This window comes from Giraffa tippelskirchi, chromosome 3 (genome assembly GCF_054371585.1).
Source record: "Giraffa tippelskirchi isolate mGirTip1 chromosome 3, T2T-mGirTip1v1.2.pri, whole genome shotgun sequence".
In the NCBI taxonomy this organism is placed as follows: domain Eukaryota; kingdom Metazoa; phylum Chordata; class Mammalia; order Artiodactyla; family Giraffidae; genus Giraffa; species Giraffa tippelskirchi.
In genome coordinates, this window is record NC_137277.1 from 154,696,096 (window position 1) to 154,709,686 (window position 13,591).

Sequence of the window (13,591 nt, forward strand, 5' to 3'; positions counted from 1 at the left end):
TTTAAAGCAAATTGTGATGGTTAATTTTATGTGTCAACTTAGCTGGCCCACTCTGCCCATATATGTGGTCAAACATTATTCTGATTTTTTTCTTTTTCTTTTTTGCACAGGTGATTTCTGAAGGAGATTAATGTTTAAATTAGTGGACTTTGAGTAAAGCAGATGACTCTCCATTATGTGGGTGGGCCTCATCCAAAGAGCTGAAGGCCTTAAAAGAACAAAGCCCGATCTTTCTGAGCAAGAAGGTATTCTGCCAGCAGACCACTTTCAGACTTGAACTGCAGCTCTTCTTTGAGTCTCCAACCTGCCTGCTGACCCCACAAGACTTTTGGACTGGTCAAGCCACCATGATCACTTGAGCCAGTTTGATAAACTAATTATCTCCCTATATTGTTTCTGTTTCTCTGGAGAACCCTGGCTAATACATATATAAGAAAATTGTTAACATTTGTTGACTCTGGAATTACAGGCCTATGGATATTCATTATATTACCTTCTCTACTTTTGAAATTATGCACATGTTTTTAAATCACCACTCCAAAATGGTTTGGAAAAAAAAAACGCTTTAAAAACTTCTAAAATTGTAGCATATAAACATTAAGCTTTATTCGATTAAGCTCTCCAACAATAATTGGATGCCACTGATTCAAATAAATCTTTCACCTGTGCTTAGTCACTCAGTTGTGTCCGACTCTTTGCCAACCCATGGACTATAGCCCGCCAGGCTCCTTCCCCTGTCCATGGGGATTCTGCAGGCAAGAATACTGGAGTGGGTTGCCATGCCCTCCTCCAGGGGATCTTCCCAACCCAGGGATCAAACCCAGGTCTCCCACATTGCAGGCGGATTCTTTACCACCTGAGCCAGCTGGGAAGCCCAAATTCTTCACCAAATCAATTAAATTATTTTGGACCATATTTGCTGTGGCTTCATCTGCCAAAGCTTTGGATGGGATGTAGAAAAGGGAATAATGCTGGAGCATTCCGTAGGAATTGAAGTAAAGATAAAGACAGGACTGTTGTGCCCTACAGGAGAGTCAACTGGGAGAGGACACTGCAGGCCAGAAAGCTTTTCTGGTGGCTTAGACAAGGAAAAGCACTGCGCCTGGAGAGACCAGTTGCCAGAATGTGAAGACTGCTCCACCAATGACTACTGTGGCCATGGCCAAGCCTCTTGGCTCTGCTGCACCCCAGTCTCAGGTGTTGTCTAAAATGTGATGGTTAACATCATCCAGAGCACCTTTCACCCTAACATTCCACAACTCCATAAAGGCTAGCATTTATGGAAGACTGTGTTATCATCCTTCCAATTCAATAACTAGAAAAACAGTTGTTGATAAACATTTGTCCTACCTCAATTCCTTGACTGGAGTGGAGCTTGCATAGATGCCTTTTTAAAAAGCAAAAGATTTAGCCTTTGCTTCAACCTATTCTTGTTTTGTAATTCTGAGCTAGTCCTTTGAATTTCAGATGCACCAATTATAAAATGTGAGTCTTGATTGTTGAGACAACTTTCTCTTAGACCCATTTTCCTTCCCCCTTATCATTCAGTGTGGCATAATAGGCAGATTTTTTTTTTTTTCCTTTTTTTTGGCCACTCTGTTTGGCTTGTGAGATCTTGGTTTGGTAACCAGGGAATGAACCTGTTCTCTCACCAGTGAAATTGTGATGTCTTAACACTGGACCTCCAGAAAATTCCTGTAAAAGATTTTTAAAATATGAGGAACTTCCATTCCACAAGGCCAGAGGTTGGCAGACCCTGTGAAGCTACCTTGGACGAGTGAATTTGCTTCTCTGTGTTTTCATGTTTCCTCCTCTGTAAAACAAGCATTGAATGATTGGAAGGTTTCTGCCAGCTGTCCAGTTCATGACGACATGCACTGTGCCTGGTTGAAAGAGGACCATTTGCACAGACTCTGTTCAGCTTAAATTTGAATTCAGCCAGTCACCCCTCTTTTCGGTCTATAGAGTTTTAATGAAACAAGATTCTGGCTGGAAATACACAAAAAAGAGCTGCTGAAAAGGTGTCAGCCATCTCGTGTATTAGCTGTTTCATAGAAACCACCTTCCCCCAGAAATCACAGCCCCCATTTTCCATAGGAATATCACACCCTTTAAGAATATCTGCACACTCGCAGCAGGTCCCCACTCTGTACCCCGCATCTATGGTACAGGTCTTTCAGACTGAGTTCTATTAACAATTCCCTTTTCAGAATCTCTCACAAGCCAGGGTGATCCCAGTGCTTTTGTTCTCTCTGTGCTTCTGGAGGCGTGCTTAGCATCCACTGGGCTGGTGTTCACAGACATTCAGAAAAATAGATGCTTTTGGAGGGAGGGGGTGTTGCTAGGAAACGGTGACTGAATGAAAATAGTTTGTTTTTTAAATACACCTACACACCCTGAAGGGAAAAAAGAAATCTTACGTTTGGGACAGGAATATGATCCTAACCCGGAGTTCACGGATCTTTTTACCTAAGCAGGCTTTGGTTTCCCTTCTAAATGATTCATGAAAATGTGAGAGAGCCTGCAAGCCTTCTACCTCCTCCAGGAGTTTTTGTATAGCTCATTGGGAGACCCTGGAGTCAACTAACCAAGCAAGGATTTCTAGGGAGCCAGTGAACCTCTGGCTCCCTACACACGCAGGCTGATTCTAGTTGGTGACCATAGACACGGGACAGGGAAATCCTGAAGTATCACCATTTCTCTCCTTCTAAGTGGTCTCCCTGCTCACACATTTGCTCCTCATCTCGAACACTTCCTCCCTTGCTTAAAGCTTGCTGACAATCTCCCATTGCTCTTAGAAGATCTAAACTCCTAACCATGACCTGTGAGTGAGTGTCCTCATGACCTTGAACAGGTGCTGACTTTGTCACTCTGGCCCATCTAGGTCTGGGTGTCTCTGTTAACATTACCACTTAGCTCTCACTTCCTCTCCTCTTCACCATGCAAGTCTCTTACTTACCTGGGATCTCAGGTGTTCTATGAGTGACACTAACACTCAAGATTTGGATTTTTATAGATTAGTCGTTCTCTCCATATTGAATTTTTTTCAATTTTTATTGGAGTATAGTTGATTTACAATGCTGTGTTAGTTTCAGGTGTACAGCAAAGTGAATCAGACACATAAAAATACCTCTTTTAGATTCTTTCCCCATATAGGTCATTACAGAGTATTGAATAGCATTCCCCGTGCTATATAGTATGTCCTTATTAGTTATCTATTTTATATACAGTACTGTGTACACTCCATATTGAATTTATATTTATATTGTACTCAGAGCATTCCAGATTTTGTGAACTTGAAGTTTATACAAATTGGGGACCATCTTGAAGACAAAGAATGCAAAGATATGAATACAAGATTGAATGTTTGTTTAGAACTATTAATCACCCAAAGTTACACATTTTAAAGAACTAATACTGCAAACATTAAAAATAAAGAAAAAATCTCAACATTAATATTATCTATACTAACTCTTGACATACCTAAACTCTTTTTTTTCTTACATACTCTTTGATTACCTCTTGATGTAACAAAGATATTTTTAATAATTATTTTCTATAGAGAGTTTGGAAATAAAATTGTCTTTCCTCTAGTAGGGCCATTTACAATTTATTTTAAATTATCAATAAAATTTTAGAATAAGCTAAGAATTGTTTTCCAGCTTATTGACAATATTGAGGTATCATCTCTTTTATTAGGTTTTTCCACAATTGCCTGATCAAAAGATACTCCTTTCCCAGGACAACTCTTAGAAAACTTTAGCCTTGACCTCCCTAAGCTTCTTCATCCCTGCCCTCCCCCTCCCCTCAATCCCATCTCTGCATCCACCCCCTCCTCATCCCCACACAAGCTGAGGTTGCTGAAGCTGGTCCAACTCAACCAAGGACTCATTGGCCCCAGTGCTCCCTTCCCCAGCTTTGGTCTTTGGAGACAGAGAGAAGGTTCAGGTGCTTAACGATCCGTCATGGGCTGCTTGTTGCCAAGACCAGACATTGATGGAGGCACTGCTGGTAGTTTGCCTGTCCTTCTGCAATGCCAGGACCACTCCCAGGACATGGAGAGTGACCTCTGGCTGGGGCCATGCACCTCCTCCTTGCATCCTCTGTGGAAGACACATTCAGCCTTGGAAGAACCCAGGAAAGTGACAGACCCTCCACCTTGACTGGCTTTGGGAGAAAACCCACCTCTTCTTAAACTTCTTATTCTCAAGACATTAAAATCAAAACAAAACCACTTTTATACCTCAGTGAGGAAATTCTCTGTTCTCACAGCGTATCCTTGAGGCAGGTATAAAAATAATATCCATGTTTTATACATAAGGAAACCAAGTGATGGAAAGGGGGGTAATTTGCTGGGGAAAATAATTTTATCAGGTCTGACTCCCCAAGCACTGCATCTTCACCAAACATTTTAATGTGTTCGTTAAACTTTAAAATTCTTGAAATAGTCATAATAGCTGCAAATGATATATTGACTTGATACTGTGGAAGTGAAATTACATTTTCACAGAATGTTGATATGAATTTTTATCTTCATCAAAATTTATATTTAAATTGCTGAATAATAATACTACATCGTATGATAATGGAATAATAACTATGTGATTTGGGGCAAGTTAACTTCCACACTTCATTTCTTCTTTCAAGTGCAGTGAAGGACTCTATAATTTCTATATATAAAATGTACATATATAAACATATATATATATTGATATGGGACATTAAAGGTCTTTCACAGATGGTGCTTATTAATACCATAGTGTTTTGAGTCTTAATTGTATCTATTCATCCTTTGCTCTTTAAAAATACTCTTGGTGGGTTTGTGTTGAATTTCATTATTTCAATGGTAAGCTCCATAAGTGTAAACATTGTGCTTTCTTTCTGCTTCTCAAGTAAGATGCATAATAATGCTTTGTGTTTGTCATGCATTCACTAAATATTATCTGGCGTGGGAAATTTTTTATGTTCTGAAGCTAATGAGAATTCTGAACACATTTAGAGATAAAATCTCTGCTCTCATTTGTAGGACTGCTCTTGCCCTTATTGGTTGAACAATTAAGGATCAGCAGGGGTTGACCTGATGGTAGGGTTTTTCACATTTGCATTTTGTAGGGGAGAAAAACCTTGTGTACGTGTGGACAGTGTATGATAAGCCAGTATATGTAAGTATAGCTCTCAAGTTTTACATGAAAAAAAGAAAAAAGAGTTTTAGTAATCCTCTCTGTGAACACAGACTAGACATTGAAGGGTAACAAAGCTATAACTGTGCTGCCCCTAGGATTTTGACAAGTCTGGGCATATCTGGGCAAGTCTGGAGAACCAGGGATTTCGGAGTTAGACCAAGTTTCTATTTGCATCAGTGGTTCTCAACATTGGCTGTGCTTTAGAATCACCTGAGGTTCTTCTAAAATTCCCCAAAATGTTTAACTCAGAATCTCTGAAAGTAGAACTCACTTATCCATATTCTTTACATATCTCCAGCGTTCCAATATGCAGATGAGATTAGGAATCACTGACATGTGAAAGACCTGGGGACATCCTAGGTAATAATCCATTATTGTAGTTACACTAAACTTTAATGTGAGGGAAAGTTTACTTTCCAAAAAAAGCATGAGGAAGAGATGGACCACTTTTTCCCTTTGGTCTTTGCATCTTTGATATGATGCCCAGCACCTTATTAGTCAAATTATTAATAACCTGAAGATGAAGCTACTATAAGGATACGTGAAAGTGAGAGTCGCTCAGTCGTGTCTGACTTTTTGTGACCCCATGGACTATACAGTTCATGGAATTCTCCAGGCCAGAATACTGCAATGGGTAGCCTTTCCCATCTCCAGGGGATCTTCCTAACCCAGGGATTGAACCCAGGTCTCCTGCATTGCAGGATTCTTTACCAGCTGAGCCACAAGGGAAGCCTAAGAATACTGAAGTGGGTAGCCTATTCCTTCTCCAGCGGATTTTCACTACCCAGGAATCGAATTGGGGTCTCCTGCATTGCAGGCAGATTCTTTAACAACTGAGCTATCAGGGAAAAGGGCAGAGTTTAAAAAAAACAAAACAAAAACTTTTGATGTGTATTTTTATATTTTAAAGTTCTTATTTTTTAATAATATTAAATTTTTTTAATTTATTATTTTCAATTGTTCTGGGTCTTTGTTGCTGCTCGAGGGCTTTCTTTAGCTGTGGAGAGCTGGGGCTACTCTTTGTTGCTGTGTGCAGGCTTCTCATTGTGGTCACTTCTCTTGTTGCAGAGCACAGGCTCTAGAGTGTGCAGACTTCAGTAGTTGTGGCGCACAAGCTTAGTTGCCCCTCAGACCAGGGATTGACCCCATGTCTCCTACGTTGGCAGGTGGATTCTTAACCACTGGACCACCAGGGAAGTCCCTGAAGTTCTTATTTTGAAGATAATTCTTGTTTTCAAAGTCAGTTTTAGTTGGAGGTTCAAAGTAATTTTATCCAAAGATATCGTAAATCTAGCCTCAAACTCATGCCAGGATCCTCAGTAGAAAGGACTGCAAGAGAAGAGTGAATAAAGGACTGTCTTGGTGGTCCAGTGGTTAAGAATCCACCTGCCAATACAGGGAACACGGGTTCAATCCCTGGTCTGGGATGATGCCACATGCTGTGGAGCAAATAAGTGCATGTGCCGCAACTCATGAGCCGCATGCTGCAACTACTGAAGCCTGCAGCACATAGAGCCCATGCTCTGCAACAAGAGAAGCCACTGCAATGAGAAGCCCATGCACTGCAACAAAGAGTAGCCCCTGCTCATCATAACTGGAGAAAGCCCATGTGCAGCATCAAAGACCCAGTGGAACCAAAAACAAAGTACTAAAAAAATTTTTTAAAACAGTGAACAAAAATAAAAAGCATATTTCCCCTCTGTTCACCATGGGACTTTGGGAGCACAAGTTGGCAGGAGCAATGGTATCACAGCTTCTGCCATGATGAGAGACAGTAGCATCAGCCACGGCAGCAAAACAGGAAGATATCCTTAATGTCAGATATTAACAACTTAAGCATTAGGCGTCAACAACTTTGATGTAGATGTTTATAGGGAAGGAAAAAAATTTCCTCTATCCTCTTAAGTTATGCACTTGAATCCTGCAATTTAAACTGATGAAAGATTAACAGGAGAAAAGGCACATCAATTTTTCTTGCTGTTGATATTTTTATGTGCACAGTGATTCCCAGAAAAGAAGTAATAACCCAAGGGATTGATTAGGCTTGGAGACTTTTTTAAAAAACATTTTAACAAAGGGTAATAAATTATGGACAAAGAAAAGGGGTTTGGAGTTCTCAGGGATGATAAATTGTTGGAAAGTGATTTAAAAATATGAGGATAGATAACAGTTGTTTAGTAAGGTTTGTTTATGCAGATGCCTCTTGGGCATCCTTTCCATCTTGAGTAATAACAGTTGTTCTCCTTTTCCTGTTATAAGAGGAGGATACCTTTCAGGAGAGAGGGGAGACATTGTCACTGAGAAATTTATGCCCCACTTTTAGGCATAAAAGTGGCTCAGACCACTGGCTCAGACTTTTAGGCATAAAAGTGGCTCCCTGGTGGCTCAGACTGTAAAGCGTCTGCCTACAACGCCGGAGACCGGAGTTCAATCCCTGGATTGGGAAGATCTCCTGGAGAAGGAAATGGAAACCCACTCCAGTATTCTTGCCTGGAAAATCCCATGGACACAGGAGCCTACAGTTCATGGGGTTGCAAAGAGTTGGACACGACTGAGCGACTTCACTTCTTTTAGGCAACAGGGGGAGGGCAGAGAACTCTTCCTGTGTCTGATTTTTCTTAGCAGCCTTCAAGTCAAAGTAATCCGTATGCCAAGGGATTGGGATGGTAACATTCTGATCCCCTACACCTTGACAGGCACTATGAGAATAGCAGTGATATTCCCTTTGGTGGTACCTGCTGTCATCTTCCCTAGGAGTAGAGTCACCATTTTAGGCTTAGACAGCAAGAAGAGACATTATTATAGGAAATGTGGCTGCACTTAACAGAAATGTAACCTGAGCTAACTTATACAAAAAGACAATTTATTGAAAGGTGGCTAAAAAATTCTCACAGAATCCAGTGGCAAAGACAGAGCTGGATAGGTGAAGCTGGGTATGAAATTTTGATAAGGAAGTGTTTTCTCATCCATCCTTCCCACTCTTCTCTGGCTGTCTGCTACATTCATTTTTCTGTGTGTGTGTATCCACACTTGCTTTCTCTTTCCCAACCCCCAAGGCAGAAAATAGCTGCCTCTGGCATATTTCAAGTTTACAGGCTTCATCCAGCAACACAGAGAAATGTTGCTCTCTCTTTCACTCTCCTTGGCTCTATTTCAATTCTAAAAGCTCTCAGGAAGAAATTGCTTGGTGGGTTCACTTGGGTCTGCCACTGGCCCCATCAATTGCAACAACGATCAGGTTTCATGTTAGCAACACTGGGGCCCTCTGCAGCCATACAAGCACAAAGGGGAAGGTCAACCCCTAAACAGGGGCGACTCCTGAGAATTAATGCTCACCACCACCCCAACTTCCAAGGAGCAGCTACAGCTACAATGATTTTTTTAAAAATAAATTTATTTATTTTAGTTGGGTGCTAATTACTTTACAATATTGTAGTGGTTTTTGCCATACATTGACATGAATCAGCCATGGGTTTACATGTGTTCCCCATCCTGAACCCCCCTCCCATCTCCCTCCCCAGCTACAATGATTTTTAACCTAGAGACTGGATTTCCCTAGTGGCTCAGATGGTAAAGCATCTGCCTACAATGCGGGAGACCTAGGTTCAATCCCTGGGTTGGGAAGATCTCCTGGAGAAGGAAATGGAAACCCATTCTAGTATTTTTGCCTGGACAATCCCATGGATGGAGGAACCTGGATGGAGAAGCGAGGCGGCTGCGACGGCTCGGCGCAGAAGCGAGGCGGCTGCGACGGCTCGGCGCAGAAGCGAGGCGGCTGCGACGGCTCGGCGCAGAAGCGAGGCGGCTGCGACGGCTCGGCGCAGAAGCGAGGCGGCTGCGACGGCTCGGCGCAGAAGCGAGGCGGCTGCGACGGCTCGGCGCAGAAGCGAGGCGGCTGCGACGGCTCGGCGCAGAAGCGAGGCGGCTGCGACGGCTCGGCGCAGAAGCGAGGCGGCTGCGACGGCTCGGCGCAGAAGCGAGGCGGCTGCGACGGCTCGGCGCAGAAGCGTGGCCGAGAGGAGCTAGGCCGGGCCGGGCCGGGGGCCGGGGGCCGGGGGCCGGGGGCCGGGAGCCGGGGGCGGCAACCGAGAGGGGCTAGGCCGGGCCGGGGGCCGGGGCGGCGGCCGAGAGGGGCTAGGCCGGGCTGGGGGCCGGGGGCCGGGGGCGGCAACCGAGAGGGGCTAGGCCGGGCCGGGGCCCGGGGGCTGGGGGCGGCGGCCGAGAGGGGATAGGCCGGGCCGGGGGCCGGGAGCTGGGAGCTGGGGGCGGCGGCCGAGAGGGGATAGGCCGGGCCGGGGGCCGGGAGCTGGGGGCGGTGACCGAGAGGGCCTAGGCCGGGCCGGGGGCTGGGGGCCGAGCCGAGAGGGGATAGGCCGGGCCGGGAGCTGGGGGCGGTGACCGAGAGGGCCTAGGCCGGGCCGGGGGCTGGGGGCCGAGGGCCGGGGGCGGCAGTCGAGAGGGGCTAGGCCAGGCCGGGGGCTGGGGCCGGCGGCAGCGGTGGCGGCGGCAAGAGGAATTACCCAAGGCCCAAGGTAAGAGAAATCCAAGTAAGACGGTCAGTGTTGCGAGAGGGCATCAGAGGGCAGACACACTAAAACTAAAACAACAGAAAACTAGCTAATCTGATCACACGGACCACAGCCTTGTCTATCTCAATGAAACTAAGCCATGCCGTGTGGGGCCACCCAAGACGGATGGGTCATGGTGGAGAGGTCTGACAGATTGTGGTCCACTGGAGAAGGGCATGGCAAACCACTTCAGTATTCTTGCCTTGAGAACCCCATGAACAGTATGAAAAGGCAAAAGGATAGGACACTGAAAGATGAACTCCCCAGGTCAGTAGGTGCCCAATATACTAATGGAGATCAGTGGAGAAATAACTCCAGAAAGAATGATGGGATGGAGCCAAAGCAAAAACGATACCCAACTGTGGATGTGATTGGTGATAGACGCAAAGTCCGATGCTGTAAAGAGCAATATGGCATAGGAACCTGGAATGTTAGGTCCATGAATCCAGGCAAACTGGAAGTGGTCAAACAGGAGATGTCAAGAGTGAACGTTGACATTCTAGGAATCAGCGAACTAAGATGGACTGGAATGGGTGAATTTAACTCAGATGACCATTATATCTACTACTGTGGGCAAGAATCCCTTAGAAGAAATGGAGTAGCCATCATGGTCAACAGAAGAGTCTGAAATGCAGTACTTGGATGCAATCTCAAAAACGACAGAATGATCTCTGTTCACTTTCAAGGCAAACCGTTCAATATCACGGTAATCCAAATCTATGCCCCGACCAGTAACGCCGAAGAAGCTGAAGTTGAACGATTCTATGAAGACCTACAAGACCTTCTAGAACTAACACCCAAAAAAGATGTCCTTTTCATTATAGGGGACTGGAATGCAAAAGTAGGAAGTCAAGAAACACCTGGCGTAACAGGCAGGTTTGGCCTTGGAGTACAGAATGAAGCAGGGCAAAGGCTAATAGAGTTTTGCCACGAGAACGCACTGGTAATAGCAAACACCCTATTCCAACAACACAAGAGAAGACTCTACACGTGGACATCACCAGATGGTCAACACCGAAATCAGATTGATTATATTCTTTGCAGCCAAAGATGGAGAAGCTCTATACAGTCAGCAAAAACAAGACCGGGAGCAGACTGTGGCTCGGATCATGAACTGCTTATTGCCAAATTCAGACTTAAATTGAAGAAAGTAGGGAAAACCACTAGACCATTCAGGTATGACCTAGATCAAATCCCTTATGAGTATACAGTGGAAGTGAAAAATAGATTTAAGGGACTAGACCTGATAGACAGAATGCCTGATGAACTATGGACAGAGGTTCGTGACATTGTACAGGAGACAGGGATCAAGAAAATCCCCATGGAAAAGAAATGCAAAAAAGCAAAATGGCTGTCTGAGGAGGCCTTACAGATAGCTGGGAAGAGAAGAGAAGCGAAAAGCAAAGGAGAAAAGGAAAGATATTCTCATCTGAATGCAGAGTTCCAAAGAATAGCAAGGAGAGATAAGAAAGCCTTCCTGAGCGATCAGTGCAAACAAATAGAGGAAAACAACAGATTGGAAAAGACTAGAGACCTCTTCAAGAAAATTAGAGATACCAAGGGAACATTTCACGCAAAGATAGGCTCGATAAAGGACAGAAATGGTATGGACCTAACAGAAGCAGAAGATATTAAGAAGAGGTGGCAAGAATACACAGAAGAACTGTACAAAAAAGATCTTCACGACCCAGATAATCACGATGGTGTGATCACTCACCTAGAGCCAGACATCTTGGAATGTGAAGTCAAGTGGGCCTTAGAAAGCATCACTACGAACAAAGCTAGTGGAGGTGATGGAATTCCAGTTGAGCTATTTCAAAGCCTCAAAGGTGATGCTGTGAAAGTGCTGCACTCGATATGCCAGCAAATTTGGAAAACTCAGCAGTGGCCACAGGACTGGAAGAGGTCAGTCTACGTTCCAATCCCAAAGAAAGGCAATGCCAAAGAATGCTCAAACTACTGCACAATTGCACTCATCTCACATGCTAGTAAAGTAATGCTCAAAATTCTCCAAGCCAGGCTTCAGCAATACGTGAACCGTGAACTTCCAGATGTTCAAGCTGGTTTTAGAAAAGGCAGAGGAACCAGAGATCAAATTGCCAATATCCGCTGGATCATCGAAAAAGCAAGCGAGTTCCAGAAAAACATCTATTTCTGCTTTATTGACTATGCCAAAGCCTTTGACTGTGTGGATCACAATAAACTGTGGAAAATTCTGAAAGAGATGGGAATACCAGACCATCTGACCTGTCTCTTGAGAAACCTGTATGCAGGTCAGGAAGCAACAGTTAGAACTGGACATGGAACAACAGACTGGTTCCAAATAGGAAAAGGAGTACGTCAAGGCTGTATATTGTCACCCTGCTTATTTAACTTATATGCAGAGTACATCATGAGAAACGCTGGGCTGGAAGAAACACAAGCTGGAATCAAGATTTCCGGGAGAAATATCAATAACCTCAGATATGTGGATGACACCACCCTTATGGCAGAAAGTGAAGAAGAACTAAAGAGCCTCTTGATGAAGGTGAAGGAGGAGAGTGAAAAAGTTGGCTTAAAGCTCAACGTTCAGAAAACTAAGATCATGGCATCTGGTCCCATCACTCCATGGCAAATAGATGGGGAAACAGTGGAAACAGTGTCAGACTTTACTTTTTTGGGCTCCAGAATCACTGCTGATGGTGACTGCAGCCATGAAATTAAAAGACGCTTACTACTTGGAAGGAAGGTTATGGCCAACCTAGATAGCATGTTTAAAAGCAGAGACATTACTTTGCCAACAAAAGTCCGTCTAGTCAAGACTATGGTTTTTCCATTGGTCATGTATGGATGTGAGAGTTGGACGGTGAAGAAAGCTGAGCGCCGCAGAATTGATGCTTTTGAACTGTGGTGTTGGAGAAGACTCTTGAGAGTTTCTTGGACTGCAAGGAGATCCAATCAATCCATCCTAAAAGAGATCAATCCTGGGTGTTCATTGGAAGGTCTGATGTTGAAGCTGAAGCTCCAATACTTTGGCCACCTCATGCGAAGGGTTGACTCATTGGAAAAGACCCTAATGCTGGCTAGGATTGGAGGCAGGAGGAGAAGGGGACGACAGAGGATGAGATGGTTGGATGGCATCACCGACTCGATGAACATGGGTTTGGGTGGACTCTGGGAGTTGGTGATGGACAGAGAGGCCTGGCGTGCTGCAATTCATGGGGTCGCAGAGAGTCGGACACGACTGAGTGACTCAACTGAACTGAACTGAACTCTCACTGTCTAGAGTATGCTGGTGGGTGTTAGAAAACAGGCTGACACTGAAATATCTTAATTAATGATGACTTTTTTCAAAGCTTATACCAAGTTCTTGAACATGGGATTCTCCTTTTATTTTTAAAGTAAAACTTCTTGGACAGGAGAGCAGTGGTAACTTTTGAAGGATGATTTTTTTAGTCCTGATTGGATTACTGGATTATTTTTTTAAATTGTTGCTTTTACTGTTGTTTCAAGGAAGATATTTGCAAGGTAATCATTTAAAGATAATTTATCTCCTAAGATTTGTTGAGAAATAAGAGGTCTGGATTAGCCCAACCCCTATTGTACTTCCAAAGCTTGGCTTGGAAAAAAGTTAAGGCGGAAGTAGTAGCTGTTGTTTCTTCACTGTTTGCTTCTTAAAGGCAAAGCCTTCATCCTATCAGCTTTTGTGTCATTTGTGAGGACAATCATAGAGTAGAACAGATCAGTTCAGTTCAGTCGCTCAGTCATGTCCGACTCTTTGCTACCCCATGAATTGCAGCACTCCAGGCCTCTCTGTCCATCACCAACTCCCAGAGTCCACCCAAACCCATGTCCATCGAG